The 16,039-nt window shown below is 38.6% G+C and overlaps 1 protein-coding gene across 4 annotated transcripts in view; it reads left to right on the top strand.

Annotated features, from left to right (window-relative positions):
- Window positions 1–16,039, top strand: part of LOC126475223 (uncharacterized) — a 179,072-nt gene that overhangs the window by 1,937 nt on the left and 161,096 nt on the right. The window contains exon 2 of one of the 4 annotated variants that reach the window (XM_050102890.1): window positions 10,167–10,236. The exons of the other annotated variants lie outside the window; for them this stretch is intronic. The gene's annotated coding sequence lies outside the window, so the exon portion shown is untranslated. The remainder of the gene's footprint in view (window positions 1–10,166; window positions 10,237–16,039) is intronic. 4 annotated transcript variants of the gene reach the window in all.

Here is a 16,039-nt window from a genome sequence, read left to right as displayed (position 1 = left end):
ATATATGTGTGCACCCCACCTCCCCCGCCACCCCCAGTCAACGGAAGCATCCGATTCCACCTGTCTGCTTTGACCCATGACGTAAGGGTGTTGGGGTGTGTGGCGTCATTACGGTGTGGAGTTTGAGTTGATTGTGTTTGAAGATGTCGTTGTCTTGTGTTTGATAGTGCAACGAGTCAGTAGTTATAGTTGACATATATAGGTCAAGGGATATGGCCGATTCCAATTTTTGTATTTTTATATGTGGGTATATATGTGTTGGTACCGTAAGCTGTGGTCAAGGGAAATGTCTGATTCCAATTTTGTTAGTTTTTTGCTGTAGGCACTGGTGTTTTGGTATCGTCAGCTGCCATTGGGCTATATAGGTCAACAGAAGTCAGATTCTTGTAGATTTTTGTAAAATTTTTTTTTTATCATCTTGTGTGTTTTGGTATCATAGGGTGGTTTTTTTCTTTCTTTCTTTTTTTTTTTTTTTTTTTTTTTTTTTTTTTTTTTTTTTTTTTTTTTTTTGCGCTGTTATATTTAGCTTGTTCTCTCCCTAAAACCCCCAATTTTCCACAGTTCTCTCGTTAGTTTGATTGTATTTTTGGAGGGAGATGTTATTGTCTTTGTTGGAATTTAGAATCGATGCCTCTGCTACATATTTATCTTTGTCGCAGTTGCTAGGGATGCTTTTATAGACGTTCCTATTAACATGGTTGTGTTTTGCCTATCCTTGTGTTACATTCGTTCTGTGTGTGTTAATTAAAGCATTTATGTTCACTTTCAAACCTTAACCGTGTGTTTATTTAAAGTTTAATAACAACAGGTTATGGGCCCAGGTACAGTCACCCAGCAGTTTATTTCAAGTGAATGAAAACATTTTTTTCATCGCAGATACAGAATGCCGATATGAGTTTAGTCAGTGCTAATTCGTTGCTGTTAATTGAAAAACTGAAAGGAAGAGAAAATTACAATACATGGCAATTTGCAATGAAAACTTATTTACAGAATGAACAATTGTGGCAGTATATAACGGGTGAGATCAAAGATGAAGTTAATATATGTACCACAACGGCCAAAATAAGATCTCGATATTTATGTGCATCTGCAGAGCAAGTTATCTGCAAAAGAATTGTGGGATAAATTAAAAATAAAAACTTACGGGGATTCAGGACTTTATCGAAGAATAGGCTTGTTGAGAACGCTTTTAATGACACGATTCGAGAACTGTGTGTCTGTGGAAGAATATGTGTCAAGAATAATTTCAACATCAAATAAATTGAATGATCTTAACTTTGAAGTGAAAGGCGAGTGGGTAGGATGTATCTTGTTAGCTGGGCTGCCTAATGAGTACAAACTAATGATAATGGGTTTAGAGAACTCCAACATGCCAATAATGGATGATCCCATTAAAAACAAATTGCTACAGGAAGTAAAGGACGAAGCGTGTGGCTACTCATATGTTAATCATGTGGCTCTCCAGGCGAATAAAAAAATACAAGCGAATCAGCTCACACCACAATCCCAAAGGTCCGAGATGGTACAACTGCAACAAGTATGGACACACAGCGAAAAATTGTTGCAGTAGAAACAAGGCAAGCGGAAAATCAGTGATTAAAGAAACCAGTTACAAGAAATTCTTCATGATGCCACTGTCAACTAAAGCTGTACACAGAGAGTGGTTTGTGGCTTCTGGTGCATCAGCTCACATGTCAAACTATCCATATCATTTAAATTTTGTAGTGTCAGTTCCCAGTTCACAAGTGGTTGTAGCCATCAATGAAAATTTACCTCTTAAAGGGACAGGTTGCACGCATATTAAAGCTGTGGCAGGCTGAGAGAAAATAAATATTAATGTGACGGATGTACTTTGTTTCTCAGCTGAGTACAAATTTACTTTCCGTAAGCAAAATAGTGCAGCAGGGTCACTCGGTCATTTTTGACAGTAGAGGCTGTTGCATTCGAGATACAGAGAAGAAATTGATAGCTACAGCATTGTTAATCAACAGAATGTATAAGCCGGACCAACCCAGTGATCGCAGTGCGGAAACAAAATATGCATCCATGTCTATTGTTGATGCGAATCTATGGCACAGAAGATTAGGCCACCTACACTCAGATGCGATGGAAAAATTACGAAACGGTTTGGCTAATGGCATCAAATATAAAGGAGCCGTCGACACTCCATGCGTTACATGCGTAGAAGGTACGCAAACTAGATTTTCCTTTCTACACTCCACTTGTAGACCTAAAAGAATTTTGGAGTTAGTGCATTCAAATTTGTGTGGACCCATGCAAACCACATCGATTGGTGGAGCTAAATATTTTCTAACTCTGATTGATGATTTCTCCAGAAAGATTTTTTTGTATCTGTCAGCAATAGATACCAAGTACCTGACATTATACACAATTTTAAAAAGTTCATAGAGAATCACAGGTGAAAGGCTTTGTATCTTGCGAACTGATAATAGAAATGAATATGTAAATGAAAGACTGACGAAGTTTTTAAGGGAAGGAGGAGTTGAACATTTAACTACTGTTCCCTACACTCCAGAATGAAAGGGTGTTGCAGAAAGGTACAATAGAACAATCGTGGAAAAGGCAAGATATGTTATTTGAAGCGAAATTACCTATGAATTTTTGGGGAGAAGCAGCCTCCACCGCAGTGTATCTCATTAACAGATAACCGACAAAAGCTTTGAACAACATAACGCAAGAGGAAACTTTCTCAGGAAAGGAACATGACCTCAAACATCTAAGATTATTCGGCAGTAAGGCATTTGTACACATACAAAAAACCATTAGGCACCAATGGGACAAGAAATGTGTTCAGTGCATACTCGTCGGATAATGTGAAGACAAGGCATATCGGTTGTTCCATCCGGTTCAACAAAGAATCATTAAATCCAGAGATGTGATATTTAAAGAAGAAATAATTAAAAAGAATAATAACAAGCCAGGAACAGGTGATCGTCAGATATCTATTCTGTTCACAAATAAGGAGAACATCATGATTCAAGATGGCTCAAGGGACAACAGATCAGATAACAGCATTTCAGAAGAAACAGGCTGTCGAAATAGAAGAATCTGAACTGCCTCAACAAGTGCTCACTAGGGAACCTCCCCATCGCACCCCCCTCAGATTTAGTTATAAGTTGGCACAATGGATAGGGCTTGAAAAACTGAACACAGATCAATCTAGAAAAAAGGAAGTAGTTGTGTGGAACTATAAGGAAAAAATAAGCAAAATATACGGACTGAGTAGTCCATGCACAAGATAGGCAACATCAAGGAGAGCGTGAGCTCAGGAGCACCGTGGTCCCGTGGTTAGCGTGAGCAGCTGCGGAACGAGAGGTCCTTGGTTAAAGTCTTCCCTCGAGTGAAAAGTTTTTTAAATTTTCAGACAACTTTTATCTGTCTGTCCGTCCGTCCGTCTGATGCGATCACTTTTTTGGGAGTGATTATCACATCCGCAAGGAAACCTAAATCGGGCAAGGTAGAAGAATCTTTTTACCCATTTGCCAATTGTAAAAGTTAGGTGGGTCGACAACATATTCCTGTCATGTTACGCACATGCCGTCACCAGTGTCGTATAGAATATATCAGACGTATTTTCCTGGGGAGGAATCTGTTGACCTATGACCTTGCGATCAAATGTTTTCGGTTCCCATTGGAGAGGCATGTCCTTTCGTCTACTAATCGCACGGTTTTACAGTGCAGTCGCAGAACACATACACTAAACTTATTACAGTGAACAGATGCCAATGAACGAACGAACAGATCATAACTTTGCGAAAATAAAGGAAGTAAACTTTTCACTCGAGGGAAGACTTGAACCAAGGACCTCTTGTTCCGCAGCTGCTCACGCTAACCACGGGACCACGGTGCTCCTGAGCTGAGACTATCCTTGATGTTGCCCATCTTGCGCATGGACTACTCAGTCCGTATATTTTGCTTATTTTTTTCATAGTTCCACACAACTTCTTCCTGTTTTCTCGATTGATGTGTGTTCAGTTTCTCAAGGTCTATCTACTGTGCAACTTATAACTAAATCTGAGGAGGGTGAGATGGGGAGGTTCCCTTGTCAGAAGATCTTCCATAATACCCATACCAAAGCAGGTGGATGATTATGTAACCTATTGTACTAAAGAAGATTCACAAGAATCAGAGCCATTAACTTTGGAAGAAGCTTTGCAATCCAAGGATTCAGAGAAATGGTTTCAAGCAATAGAAGAAGAATTGAAGTCGCATGCAGAAGATAAAATTTGGGAATCAGCTATCCTGCCTCAAGGCAAAAAAGTGATTGATGCTAGGTGGGTCTTTAAGATAAAATGAGACTTACAAGGACGGATAATTATCCATAAAGCTCGACTTGTAGTTAAGGGATGTTAACAAGTTAAAGGTTTAGACTATGGAGAAACATACTCACCAGTGATATGATACAATTCACTCAGATATTTTAGTCTAGCGGATAAATATGACTTGGACATTGATCATTGTGATGTGGTGACAGCTTTTTTGCAAGGTGATTTAAAAGAAGAAATTTGTTAAAATTCCCACAGTTGACTATGTGACAAAAACTGTCAAACATGAAGGTATTAAGATTCGAGAAAGCAGTGTACGGACTTAAACAGGGAAGTCGATGTTGTAATATCAAACTGGACAAAGTTCTACTAAGTCTAAATTTCAGCAGGTCCAACACTGATCCACGTGTTTATCACAGAAACCAAGGAATCGATATATTAATTGTAGTTATTTATGTAGATGGCACGCTGATATTTTGTAGCAATATGCAACAGAAAATTGCATTTAAAGAACCACTAAAGGAACAACTTAAAGGACCTTGGAGAAGTATCCAATTGTGTAAGAGATCATAAGCTTGGACTTTTATGGTTGGATCAGACTCATTATATAAATCAGATTTTAAGGGAGTATAAATGGAATACAGTAATCCCGTATCCACTCTGCTTGACAATAACCAAGTATTAACTCATGAAATGAGCCCAAAAACAGAGACAGAAAAAGAGATGCCATAAAGTCCAATATAAAGAAGCCATAGGTACTAGACCAGATCTAGTGTACACAATTGGAGTTGCTAGTCGGTTTAATAATAACCCTGGAATATCCAACTGGCAAGCTGTAAAGCGAATCCTAAGGTCTATAAAGGGAAATAAAGACTTCAAGCTACAATTTTCCGAGGAAGGTCATGACATCACAGGTTACACTGATGCTGTCTGGGTGCTGGGACATAGGAGACAGAAAATCAACCACTGGTTTTTTATTTGTCACAAGGTGCAGCAATATCATGGCATAGTATAAAGCAACAAACAGTAGCTCTCTCGATGACAGAAGCAGAATATATGGCTTTAACTTCTGCATGTCAGGAAGCACTTTGGCTACAACGTCTGCAAAGAGAGATATCCCTTTTCCCAAAAGAGGGCCCAATAAGATTGTTTTGCGACAACAAAGGTGCAGCTGATCTGTCAAAGACAAGTGGATACAAAGGTTGCACTAAACACATTGACACCAGGCATCATTTCATCAGGGTAAAGATAGATACAGGAGAAATCACAGTGGAGCAAATTTCCACAAATGCAATGCTTGCAGATATGATGACAAAGCCACTGCCAAGAACCAGACATCAGTAACTAACACAAGAATCTGGACTCAGAGAATGAAGTACTGACACACATCACTTCTAGTGGGGGTGTTGGAATTTAGAATCGATGCCTCTGCTACATATTTATCTTTGCCGCAGTTGCTACTGATGTCTATAAAAGCATTCCTATTACATGTTCAAACAAATTTCGGGCTTGCAGCCGGTCGTCGTTCAATACGTCGCACGATATTTCAACTGGGCACCTGCCAGTCGTCTTCAGGTGAGCCGTCGGGGTGCAAGCCCGAAATTTGTTTAAACAGTCAATTCGCCGGGAAAATTTTAAAATTCACATTCCTATTACATGGTTGTTTTGCCTATCCTTGTGTTACATTCATTCTGTAGGTGTTAATAAAAGCATTTATGTTCACTTTCAAACGGTAACCGCGTGTTTATTTCAAGTTCAATAACAACAGTTTTATTTATACATATTTTCGTGTTTGTTGGCATGTGTATGTAGTGATATCATAGACGCCATATTGGAGATGCTTAAAATAGCCATTTCCGTCATATTGGTGATGTCATTGGTCAAAGCAGAGGGGTGGAATCGGACACTTCCTTATTTCCCCTTCCCTTATCCATGTCACCTTCAGCTACCAATTTAATACACACTCAATTTATTAGACAATATGGTGAAATAACTTTTCAGGTTCTTCTCCTCAATCTACAGTGTGACCTTTTTTGAACACATCCGATTAATGAATGAATATTTTACTCACCAGGGTATTGTATGTTGTTGTCGAACTACTTGTTCATTTAATACCATTTCCCAGGCCAGAACTCAGACCTTTTGTGATTTAAGCCCTTTTCAACTAATCTGTTTACTGCCTAAGGAGGATGCTAACAATTGCTTATCCACAATTTCCAGCATAAAAACTCGTAGCTTTCACGGTGCATTTATTAACTTGAGTAACCACTGCTACAAAATCATCATGATCACTAGTCCTTGTCACTATAGTGACAGACAGTAGGGTCAAGCCTGTTTGTAGCTACAAAGTCCACAATTGACCTTGATAGGAATACAAATTTTTTTTAAAAAAAGTGTAATCAACACTTCCCTCCTTATGAGATCTAACCTGTCTGTTTTGTATACATTCTATGCTTAGTTAAAAATTAGGGCATACTGAAAAGTAAGGCCTTCAAGTTTTTTATGTGAAAACTCTTAACACTTTTTAAATAAAATAAGTGTTGTTAATGTTCTACATCTTTATTCTTCATGTCTGCATATTTATTTCTCAACTTAAGTTAGTATGGTGGAAAAATACATTTCCCTTAATGAGAGTCCAGTTTGTTGACACTGTCACTGCAGAATGACTGCCTTTATTGATGGAGCCGCAACCTCAACTTTGCTTGCACTGCTTCATCCTTATCAAAGAGAAGACCTCGAAGTTATTTAAGTTTTGGAAACAGTTGAAAATAGGATAGTACTGAGTCAGGACTGTGTGGACGGTGATTGATGACAGTAATCTCAAGGTGTCAGATTTCTCAGCACTTGTGTATGGACTGGCATTGTTATGCTGAAGGAGAGGGTGCTCTGTGTGTGGGCAAACTCTTCAGGTTGCTTTCCACCACCCATACGGTTCTTCTGATTTTTGTCTCGATTACACATCATCCCACTATACTTCAGAAACTGTGTGTGTAAATTGTAGCAAAACTCCTCACAGTCATTGCCCTTGTGGACAATCTCTTTTGTACCAAGCTGTCCAGAGCCATCACCTTCCAGAACACAGGTTTGCCCAAATTTTTATTTTATTTTTAGGAGAAGGAAATATGGGAATAAAAGACCTCTCCTTTAACAGCTTGTCAAACTACGAAGGCCATATGAACGGCTTATGCAGTGGATATGGTATCAGTTCTCTGTTAAGTCATGACTATTTTATAAATCATGAAACCGTTCGAGAAAGAAGTTACCAACTCCCTTAAACACTACCCATACTGCATGATTGGGCACCCCTCAGCTGATTTAGGTGGTTGCCCTCCATCTCTGGAGTTGCTGGAGAGATGGATGCTCTGCAGAACATTGTCGTCCTGGACTGTAACTGATCCCACACACAAATAATTATCATTGAAGGAAAGGAGCAAGTGCATCAGTATGTATAGTGATCCACTCATCCTCTTACCCGGTTGTTCAACCAGACAAGCCTCCACAATAGTTAAGATCTTCTAAAGAATAAAGGAAGTGAAGGAAAAAGAAAAGATGTAAACAAAATTTGCATTAATGGTGCACTTGATCTTGAATCTACTCCTACAGATGTATTACCTGTAGACATCGTTATTACACAAGTTGTACAAGAAGCTGAAGAAGGAGCAGAGATATAAACATACCACCTCTGATGTTTGTTGCCCCCAACACTTTCTCTTATGCTGATAATGCCATGGAACTGTTAAGACTGTTATCACAACCTAGCTGAACTCACAGTTGATGTCCCTCTTCTCCATTATATGTATTCCACAGGAGGAATTGTGATTCTTGGAAAATCACCTGCCAGCAGACAGGAACTACAACATTTTTAGGAACTACCAAACTATTGCCATGATGGTTACAGGAAGTATTTTCAGATTGGTGCAGCTGTCAGTTTTCAGTGAACAGTTACTGCTGAACACCACACTAGAGTTTGTGGCCAGTTGAATGCAAAGCCATCTACCTTGGCAATGGTTTGCAACTTAAGAGATGGGAGAACTATTGCATCAGTTACCCATCCCCTTTATCCTGCTGGGTGGTTTCAGTGCCCACTATTGTGTGTGTGTGTGTGTGTGTGTGTGTGTGTGTGTGTGTGTGTGTCAGTGAGAATACAAACTGTAGAGGTCAACTAAGTCAGTGGCACCTTGTGCTTTTTAGCCTTTGACTAAAGAATAAAGTAACCCCACTGCACTTTAGTAGTACCTATGTCACATTTATTGCAATTGATTTAACCCTCTGCAGGGCTAGACTCTCATCTCTGATACTATGAAATGTCCAGTGATTTGCATGATATCTTTACACAGCCATTTTATTGATACCAAATTTGAGGCCCACTGGTGGTCTACTAAGGGGGTCCACACACAACCCAATTGGCAAGCTCCTCTGAAGCCATTGTCACAGTATCTCAAGAAAAGGACATTGACGAGATAGTGCAAGAAACAACTAATGTGATTATCCATGTAGCCCATAACAATACCTTAGTCCTCCAGATCATCAGTACACAAGTGTATGCCATGATAGTCTCTAAAATGAGCTGAGGCCATCAGAAACAGGGGAAGAGCCCGACACGAGTAAGGGATAAGATTTTATAGTAAAGTTCTAGTAGAATGTAAACATTTTTGGATTAAAGGAGACCATTCACCGAAAAGTAGACGAGTTGAGCTATGTTTCAGAGGAGGCTGGGGGTGGAGGGGGGTTGCCTGCCTGTGAAGGCTTTTGTAAGACCTTAGCAAAGGAGTCCTCGTCAATGCATGCACCGTAGAGACACACCGTAATATTGAAGCAGGAAAAAAAAAACTACTACTACTTTTTAGACTGCAAAGTGAGATTAAAAAATATTTTTGAACTGACCTTTAAAATCCCTGAAAATTGTCATCTGTACTACTACTTCTTCTTCTTTACTGCCATTGACCACGACTGTTCTATTCACTGACGCACGTTTGACTGTAGGTCGTTTGAAAGCTCCCTTTAGTATGAATTCATTTTGGGTTTTATCCATCATCCATTTGTGCAAAACCTCTCTAGTATACACTTCAAATGGTTTATTTATTGATACATCAAGAGCTTACAGTTGTGAAGAAAGTCCTCCCGGAATAACAGCAAGCTCTGTATTGCCCTATCTCAATTCATCATTCACAGAATTTTTCAAATGACTGCCTACTAAACTAATCTAGCACAAGAAGACATCTCTTCTTCAATAAAGCACCTTTCTTTCTCTCCCATACTCTGTTAATCCAGAATTTCATACCAGTCTTGTCCATCCAACTCTTGTCATGTATGTGAACACAATCACTTGGCGGTATTTCAGAAGGTTTTGACATTGTTTTGCACTTGAATATGATAATTGGCTTAAGTTTAGTGCCATCAGCACAGCATGAAAGAACAACAGTTAGTACTTTTTTATGTCCACTTGTCTTTGTATTTACAGTTTTAGCTCTTTTGATGTCAAGGGCTCTGTTACTCAGCACATCAAATGTCGGCGGAGGAGTTTTGTCCATATTCGCCACTTGGCTGAGTTACACATTGACTTTCTTTTGATGTTGAATAATAAAGTGATGGGAAGATATTTTCTCTTCATACTTTTGTAGCATTTTGTGAGGTATTTTGATTTTGATTCACACGCCAAGTCCATGAGGCTTCACAAACTTGTAGCACAACCAACTCCACCCTTAGTCTGTTAAGCTCCACTGTAGAGCTAGCTTGAGAGCATGTATTTGAATCATTTTTGTATTAATTTCAATGCCGTCTTGACAATGTCCTTGAATCCATTTCAGTACATAATCTAGTTCTGGCCATTATGCATTCAGTTCTTTATTTGCACATTAAGTCTTACTCATTTTTTTTCAGTTCTTCTTTACTAGCCCACCAGTTGCAAGCGGTTTTTCTGGTGGTGGAGGGATGAAATGCTTCTCAGCTGGTCTGTTTACATATTCTTCTGCATATGCTATTACTATCAGTGTATAGCCCGCATCATATGAATACCTTTAATTTTTTCCATTACAAAACTAGCTACTAACAAAAATATTGTACTGTTACTGACAATACAAATCACTTTCAGTTAGAGTTCACCAGCCCCGTAGACTGCAATGATGCATCATACTCTCGGGTAATCTGTATCACTTCTTAGTCTCGGATGTTATTGAATTTAGCATATGTTCAAATTCAGGAGTAAGTAAGAAACAGGTATTTTGTTTTCTCCAAAAAAAATTCCTGCCCTGAATACAAGCCTCCAAAGATGACACTGCGAACACCATTTTGAAGATGTGAACTTAGGAAAAATTATTAAAATGCTGTATCTCTGTAATAGTTCTGGATATTTTGTTAGAGTTTTTTTTATTTAAAAGATAATTGCTTTATGATTACATTGGTATCCTTAGTTTGAACTTATCTGTCAAAGTTCTTTTATTTTGAAATTTTTAATAATTTACAGATTTTTTTTAACAATGCCAATCCAAAAAAGTTAGATTTTTTTGTTTTCTGTCAATTAATACCATGCTATATTCTCTGTAAAGGAGAGCTTCCACTTTTAAGTTGGACAGATTTCATTTTTAAAAATTTTTTTTGTAACTTTCAAGAGTATTGTATGTACTGAAGTTGTTTTGTACTAATTTCTTTGTTACATTGTTTATTTCTATTGTCTTTGTTGCAGTTACTTCTTATCACTTTCTTTTGTTGCAGTTACTTCTTATCACTTTCTTTTGTTGCAGTTACTTCTTATCACTTTCTTTTGTTGCAGTTACTTCTTATCACTTTCTTTTGTTGCAGTTACTTCTTATCACTTTCTTTTGTTGCAGTTACTTCTTATCACTTTCTTTTGTTGCAGTTACTTCTTATCACTTTCTTTTGTTGCAGTTACTTCTTATCACTTTCTTTTGTTGCAGTTACTTCTTATCACTTTCTTTTGTTGCAGTTACTTCTTATCACTTTCTTTTGTTGCAGTTACTTCTTATCACTTTCTTTTGTTGCAGTTACTTCTTATCACTTTCTTTTGTTGCAGTTACTTCTTATCACTTTCGGTGCTGCAGATATTTCTTAAACTTTGTTGTAGTTTCTTGTTAGTTTCTTTGTTGTGGTCGTTCGTTGCATGTTTCTGTATTGTAATTGATCAGTGCTAATTTGTTTACTGAAGAGGCGTCTAAGAAATCTGAGACCATCCAGCGAGTTCTGTGTTTTTGTGAAGGATTTGCCAGTTGACACAGTTGCAGTTGTTTTGTGAAAAGGACTGTTTGAAATGTCTTGCTACTGGGGCCACAGGAGAGTGAAGTGTGCTGACTATTTGCATATCCATAAAATAGTGATATAAAAGACAAACAAAAAAACAGACTTCTTTCAGGTTGAGAATCAGCATTCTCATTTGAAGACTGTTTCAAAGTGAAGATGTTTCCAGTGACGACTTTTTGTGTTCTAAATGACAGTATCTGAACAAGGTGAAGCCTACCATGGTGCAGATGATGCAGATTTTGCATCAATAGAGGGAGAATTAAATATCCTGAATCAATCAACTACAGAGGTAGTTGTTAGTCCTGTTGAGAAACCATGGTCAGTGAAGTCGAGTCTTAAGCTCTATTCATCAAGAAAGTGTAGAGAAATTACGAAAGCTATGGATGAATACACTACAGCAAAACTGACCACACTCTTCATAATAGAAATTCCGTCTTCAGAAGAAAATGAACCAAAGCACTCTTGCACCTCTTGCCAGGAATTTTTCACAAATATCAATTCAACTGTTGAATATTGTGCATCCTACAGTGAAAAGGTGCAAGTTTTAGCTATTATTCCAGAGACATTTTCAAAGAAAACAGTTTTGAACCAAATTCCATCAGTATCAAAGTACATGGTAGACAAATAAAGAAATGTGAGGTCTTTGAAAGGAGTCTTTGGAAGCCCAGATCCCTATTATGGTCATCCTGTAGAATTAGCTAAAGTTCAAATAGTGCAGCCATTTTATCTGGAAGATAAATGGGACTGTTCACACCAGAGTGCAAACAAAAAAGTCAGTATGACTCTAATAGTTGAAGGTGGAAAAAGTTGTGAAAGTGAAGACATACATGACTCGCGGTATCAAAGAAACTTTTGCTATTTATAAGAGCAACTATACAACTTCACATATTGGAAGAGCAAAATTTTATGCACTACGACCTAAGTGGGTGGTTCCACACCCACCTAGATATGTCTGTTTATGTGTATACTGTGCGAATTTTGATCTTTGTGTGGTAACTTTGAAGAACTTGCTGGAGTATGTGTCATATGGCACCTTGGTTGGGCATGTGAAGTCATTAGAGTCTGTGAAGTAAAGCAAGAGACTTTTTTGTTTCAAGAATGTAGTGACTGCTCTGGAAAGGGAGGACTTTCTTTACAGACACTTAGCCTGAACAATGAAGCAGAAATTACATGTGTGACATGGGAGGAAAATAAACGAATTAAGAAAACCATTGCCTTTGACAGTTTCGTTGATGACCTTAGTAAATGTTCAGTGAAAGCAGTAACACACCAGCATCTAAATAAGTTGCAATAACAACACATTGCAGAAGTGAAAGGGTGTGTACAGACTGAAGAACTATGTTTAGTGCTTCACTGTGATTTTGCTGAGAACTGGTCTGTAATACTTCCACAAGAATTACAAGGGTATCATTGGCATAATGACCAGGTTTGAGGTTTTACAGGAGTGACATATTTTCAAAACAAGACCACAAGTGTTGCAGTTATGAGTGATGACACGGAACGTGACTCAGCACATGCTTTGCTAGCAGTGCGCAAAGTTCTTCAGCTGCAAACAGGGGCAGAGAAGATCGTCATTATTACTGATGGTGCCCCTAGTCATTTTAAAAATTGTTACCAGCTGTTTGAATTGTGTAAGTCACTTGTGCCAGTTGACTGGGCATACAGTGCTACTGGTCACGGTAAGGGGCCTTGTCATGGAGTAGGAGGCCTGCTGAAGCACCATGTTTCAAAACATAATCTTTAAAGACCAAATACAGCTGCGATTCAGAATGCTGAGGATTTTATGAGGGTCATTAAATCTCATACATCCACAGCTCTCATTCTTTTGTCCAAAGAGGAAATAGAATAATTCCTTGAGCAGAAAAAAAAGAATGGTCCAAACTATTCTAGTGTAAGGAATTCAGAAGACAGATTTTTGGACTCGAAGTGATGGACGAACTCGTCTTGTAAGCACTGTAAAGAGCAAGAAAGAAGAAATTTTGTTCGTTCGCCCAGCATCTCAGAAACAGTAGGATAATATTCAGATTCACAAGCAGAGATTATAGACACCAGTTATGAGTTAAACGAAATTCCAGCTGAAGGACAGCAACAATGCCATCAGTGTTCACTTCCTGTTCACAATGTTTTGAAGATTGTAAGTGCTCCAGTTCCTATTGGTTCAACAGGAAGGCATCATTCTATATCAAAGGAAGACACTGAACCATTGGAACACATTTTTAGTTCATTGACTGGCTAATTTCAGTACAAAACAGTGCACAGAAGCTGTATAAATTGAAACCTTAAAGTCTTTGGACCTTTCACATACATTTTGGAACCATTTAAAATGCTTGAAAAATGAATCTCTTACTCATCTTTCAAAACTAAAATTATGTTAAATAAGGCTAGGTTTTGATTTTTTGATCCCGTTATGTGATAATGTGGCAATAAAACAGTTTTTATGTATGGCAAAAATTTCAATTGTTTATAAAACCTGTTCAACATAAAAGTGGAAGCTTTCCTTTTCAGGGAATGTAGAACTATATGGTACTAATCAACAGAAAAAAATCAAAATTTTATGGATTGGCATTTTTTAACTTTTTTTCATAAATTATAAAAAATATTCAGAATTATATAGTAAAAGAACTTTGATAAATAAGTCCAAATGGAGGATTTCTTTGTAATCATAAAGCAAAATATCTAGAACTGCTCCAGAGATACAGCATTTTAATATTTTTTTCCAAAATTCACATCTTCAAAATTGTATGTGCAATGTCATCTTTGGAGGGCTGTATCTCGGAGCAGAATTTTTGTTTGGATAAAACAAAAACAATAGGTGTTCCTTACTTAGTCCTTCATTTTAACATATGTTAAATTCAATAACATCAGAGACAATGAAAGTAAGAGTTTTTCCTGCCTGCCTGAATTGATATGGACTATGCTTGCTAGACAATGTCCTACATTTGTGTTGGAGGGACTGGAGGGAGACAGTATTAGGTTTCCCACAGCATTGAATATATTGTCATTTTCAAGACAGGCGGGAATTTTAAGTCAAACAAGGGACATTTTAATATTACTTTTGAGTATAAGATGCCCCTGAATTTTTGAGGCAATTTTTGAAGAAGAAAATGTATCTTATAGTCCGTAAAATACAGTAAGTCATCAGAGGGTGACCTGGTTGCATGGGAGTGATTTTTTTCGCGCGCGCGCGCGTGCGTGTGTGTGTGTGTGTGTGTGTGTGTGTGTGTGTGTGTGTGTGTGTGTAGCCATGAGAGAGGTGGATGTCAATGTCCAAGAATGTGGCATGTTAGGTAGAGAAGGTTCATGTGGAGTGGATGGGAGAGGTGGTGTTGTGGTTGTGAAGGAATAAGGATAGAAAGTCTTGGCTTGGAATCCAGTCATGAAGGTATCATTAATGAACCTGAACCAGGCTAGGTGTTGGGAGGTTTTGTAGGCTAAGAATGTTTCCTGTCGGACTATAAACAGGTAGGTATAGAAGGGTGCCCTTTGGCTGCCCATGCCTGTGCCATGAATTTGTTTGTATACCTTTCCTTCAAAGGAAAAGTGGATGTGGATTAGGATATATGTGGTAAGGTGTATAAGAAATGCGATGGTGGTTTGGAGTCTGAAGGATGTTGGGAAAGGTACTATTTGATAGTGGCAAGGTCATGGGCATGAGGAATGTTGGTGTGTAGGGAGGTGGCAACAACAGTGATGAGTGGGTATCCAGGTGGTAAAGAGATGGAATGGTGGAGAGGCAGTAAAGGATGAAGTTAGTGTCTTTGATGTGAGAGACTAGGTCTTGGGCAATTGATTGGAGGTGTTGATCAAGAAGAGCAGAAATTCTTTCAGTGGAAGCTCAGTAGCCAGCTACTATGGAGCATAAATGGTTGTTGTGTTTGTGGATGTTTGGGATCAGATGGACGGTAAGTTGCAGGGTGTTGTGGCTGGGAGGAGGTGGATTAATTCAGGCGAGAAGTTCTGAGAAGGGCCTATGGATTTTAATAGAGATTGTAGTTATGTCGGCCACCTGGGATGGGATCACTATGGCAGAGTTTGTAGCTGTCGAGTTAAGATAGTTGACGGAGCCTTTCTTCAGGTAGTTGCTGCCATTCATCATGCCAGTGGTGCAGCCTTTGAATGGAGGGAGGATGATCATTTTAGATTATATTTTGAGGTAGTGGATGGCTGTCATTTCCTCTGCTGAGAGATTGGTGTTCTTAGTTGGTTAGACAGGAGGGGGAAGTGGATGTTCACAGTTGGATGGTGTACTTCATTCACTGACTCTCAAGCATTCCCACGCCTTTACCTTCTGGATCCCTACTCGTCACTATTGATGTCACCTCCCTACATAGCAGCATCTCTCATGCCCATGCCTTGCCACAATGAGGCCAAAATGAAGCACTGGCGCCATACAGGGGCATAGGTTTGAAGTGTGTGTAGAGAGAGAGAGAGAGAGAGAGAGAGAGAGAGAGAGAGAGAGAGAGAGATTTGCTCTAGCTTATAAAAGATTTACTCAGGAA

This window comes from Schistocerca serialis, chromosome 4, assembly GCF_023864345.2.
Source record: "Schistocerca serialis cubense isolate TAMUIC-IGC-003099 chromosome 4, iqSchSeri2.2, whole genome shotgun sequence".
In the NCBI taxonomy this organism is placed as follows: Eukaryota; Metazoa; Arthropoda; class Insecta; order Orthoptera; family Acrididae; genus Schistocerca; species Schistocerca serialis.
The sequence above is the reverse complement of the archived record's forward strand: the minus strand, read 5'-3'. Positions and strand labels throughout refer to the sequence as shown.